The sequence below is a fragment of the Chenopodium quinoa genome, unplaced genomic scaffold (genome assembly GCF_001683475.1).
Source record: "Chenopodium quinoa cultivar QQ74 unplaced genomic scaffold, ASM168347v1, whole genome shotgun sequence".
In the NCBI taxonomy this organism is placed as follows: domain Eukaryota; kingdom Viridiplantae; phylum Streptophyta; class Magnoliopsida; order Caryophyllales; family Amaranthaceae; genus Chenopodium; species Chenopodium quinoa.
In genome coordinates this window covers 3648055-3652260 of record NW_018744662.1, presented here as the reverse complement: position 1 = coordinate 3652260, position 4206 = coordinate 3648055, and positions in this window count along the sequence as shown.

The following is a 4206-nucleotide window of genomic DNA, read 5'->3' as shown; positions in this document are numbered from 1 at the left end:
ATGACATAAAGAGGATTCCCTCTTTTTCCTTGTTCCCTCTTCATATTGGTGTTACTACTTAAACATGTATTGTTTGGTTCACTTATTATAATAAGAACCTAGTTAGGTTGCATTTTCTTTTCTTGATCGTATTCGCGGTACATTATTGTTGGTTTTAATGTTTGATTTCGAAAAACAGTACAACATCTTGAAGCAAACTCTTCATAGTTGTACATAAAATAATCATCAGATTCATCACTGAAACTCTTTCGACATCTTGAAGAAATGTTATCTATTAAGTAGTGGAGGAAACCATTTATGTCATGACGTATTATATATATGTATTATTATAAGAGGAGGAATGAGGTTGGTTGGTAAATCTTGATATTTTTAGACATTAATTAAAGTACATGGGAAAGTAAATTTAAATGGAAAAGTTAAATTTGCACAAATATTTTTGCAAATGGAAGAGAATTTTGGTAAAAAAATACTCCGTAATATTAATGGTACTTGAAATAAGCAAATGTAACTAACATTTTGGGTCACCAAAAATGACATAAGTGACTATCAAAAGTGGACGGAGGAAATATTAGATTATAAGATAAACGGATAAATTAACTTACAAAATTTTACCACTAATAAGAAGAAAGTGAGAAGTTACCACATTTAAATTTCATAGCTTAATTCCTCTATTTGAGAAAGCTTAATTAACAAATTAAACTACTGTACACCTTTTTGAAGGGAAACCTACAATTCTCTTTTAGTAATGTACCAATGTATAAATATATGGTTAATTTCTCGACACAAGAAGACAAAAAGGAACATGCCTTTATAGTTATTACCACCTTAAATTGTGGCCTTGACCCTACAAAATCAGAGAAAATTGCAATGTCCGAATCTTTAGTATTTTTCCTACCCCAAAAAATAGCTGGGACAGTCATATTACTCATATATACATACCTACTACTCCGTACTTTCGTAGTACTCCTTGGTCAATGAGCATTCCATGAAAGTTTTACATATTGTACCAAATTCATTATTCATACTCTTCCGAGCATTTCCTTGGCCAACAGCTGGATAGTCAAATATATTACATACCTAATTCATTACTTATCCTACTCATGGGATGGTGATGTTTTACATACAACAAAATTTTTGAAATCAAATTTGCGTGATGTTCTCTTCAAAAAAAAAAATTAAATAAATAAAAAAAATAAAAAATTGCGTGATGTCTTGAAAACCGTGTTGCATGTGAAAATGTAAATTAAAAATAAATGGATTTTCTTCCATTAAAATGATCTATTGATTTCATTGTATCAATTTTGTTAGGACCTATTCTCTTCAGCTTAATCTCAGTTTAGTTCAGTTCAACTCTAATGAGTTCAGTTTCTAATTTTTTTCTCTCATAAACAATTCATTTCAATTCAACTCTATTCAATTCGGTTTAATTCAGCTCTAATCAGTTCAGTTCAATTCAACTCAATTCAGTAAATCATAACAGACCCTTAGTCTCAAAATTAATTTATAGCTCACCTTAATTTTACTATTTCAAATTTAGGCATAAGAACATATAAATTCTAACATATATATTAATTAATTATATCATTTTATATGTACCTTTTTTGTTGTTATTTTTTTTTCGGAAGACTTGTTATTTTTAATTAGTTATGCAATGAGAATATTTATGAAATTACATACTTGTAATAAAAGGATGTTGCTAACAAGCACTACGGGGCTCTTGTTAGCTTTTGTCTTAATAAAATTCACATTATTACGAAATTCATAAGAGTACAAGACCCTAAGTAATACGAGTATGACTTTTTAAAAAAAATCTACATATATAATATAAAAATTTTACAATATTTCACGAAGTTGTATGACTAGTGAGAATATAAAACTATTGTCGTGCCTTTCTCATTGATTAAACGTTCATATATTGATATATATACAATAATATTCTAGGTTAAAATATTGTCGTGCCTTTCTCATTGTTTAAATCTGCAACATTTCTCAATTTCATTAGGATTGAACCAATCAAGTTTGTTCTTTAATTTCTTTTCCTTACACTTTTTTTTCCCTTTCTTTTAAGATGTGTATATCTGATCTCATTCAGACAATAAGACATTCAAGGGGTTTTGGCTTAAAATTAATAATCAAATTTTCATTATTGAATTAAAATAGGTGTACGATACATATAATTTGATAGTGAGCTTTTCGATCATTATAATTCAGTTGGATTATGTTAGTTGTACATGATTTGTACATGATTTTTATTGAAATCGTAGAATAACTGATTGAGATAGAATTGTTAGTATGATAAAAAAAATTATTTTGGAGTATCATTATGTAAAACAAGAAAAATAATAAGTAATTTTCACTAAAGAACTTATTATTTTTAATATTTATTTGTTTTTAAAAAGCAATGTAAAACAAAAATAGCTGCAGGCTTGTACAGTACCAGTGTACTACTACTGTAACGATTAAATATTTAGTTTTATTCTATTTCCTAAACACACAAAAATAATCGTTATATTCTAACGGATAGTCACTTCTAATGAAGTCACTTTATAAAGCTTCTTAAACTAGGGTTTATTTCTTGGATAACGCTGGGTAAATACAAAAGTATTTTATTTAGAACAATCCACTTTATCACTTAAGAAAATAGAAATCACCAACTTCTTATAAACATCTTCTCTTTCTTCAATCTCCTAAGAACAAACTCTCTTTCTCCAATTACAATGGCAGATTTTATACCTCCATTTGTTACAATTCCAATGATCTTCTTTCCTGAAGTTGGGGGTAAACTCCTCGTCTTTTTTTTAAATAAATTATTTTGACTAATTTTTTTTTTGAAACATAAGTAACACTTGTTATTTTTTGTTGTTTAATGTTTACTGTACAAATTTCATGATTATACCGTCTTACAAAGCTTAGGATCTGGAGGTTTTGGACATGTGTATTTAGTAGAGGGAGAAGATAAGGAGAGATTCGCTTTGAAATTGATTCCAATCAAGAATAGGGAGTTGTCAAAAACAGTGATAAGAGAAATATCACTACTTTATGACACTGACCATGAAAACAGTGTTAGGTACTGTATATGATATTTCTAATTTTTTTTTTGAATTTTCTATATTTGGTTGAGATATATTAATTTGTATTTTAGGTTGAAAACTATGTTGGTTGAAGGAGTATACTTATGCTTGATAATGGAATACGTCGACGAAGATCTGCAAAATGTAACATTTCCTATAGAGAGTAAACGCACAATTAAGGTTTGTGTTTCTATTTATTGTTGAAAAAAAATTAATAAATGTAATTGCATTTTAAATTTGTTTTTGAGATGGAGTAGAACACAAAATTAATAAATTAAAGTTGCATTTTAAATGTTTTTTGTCGCATTGAAAATTAAGTATATATGAAATTATGATTTTGGTGGGTTAACAACAATTATTTTTGGAAGACTACAATTTTATATTACGGTATTGTCATATTAAAATATGTATTGTCATTTAAACCAAATAAGGCTATCTATACTAGAATTCATTAGTGGAAACTGGAAAGGTGCATAAAAATGACAATCTTACTATGGTAGATCTCTTAATGTTAGATTATAAATAACCGAGAAGTGCAACACTAACTCATGACTATCTAATTATGTAAAGTAACAACAACATATGAGTAAATGACAATAATATTTGTGTTCATGACTAAAAATTAAAATTTCAGACAATTGTATCTTGTCTCATTGTAACAACAATAACTCATGAATATTTGTGTTAATGACAATAAATTAAATTTACTTCCTTTCGTAAATGGCCGGCTACATTCAATACTTTATAAATTGTATTATAGATGAATTAGTAATTACATTAACCAATTTATATTGTCATAACAAAATAACCAACTTAATAATAATATAACCAGGTAAAGACAACATACCCAAATGGGGATATAACAAACCAATACTTATAACAATATTTTTCTACTTCTTTTTTAAACTTAAATTTTCTTTTTGATCTTATCAAGGTAGTATTTTTAAATAGATATCGGTAAATGCTAAACACAAACATCTTTATATAGATTTCAAAAAAAATAAAAAAATACATCTTCATATAATTGGCAAAGATTTACTATATAGGAAAAAATGGGAAACTATATTTATAACCACAAAGATTGGAAATTTATTCATAAACTTCATTTTTAACTCAATAAACTACTCCGTATTAT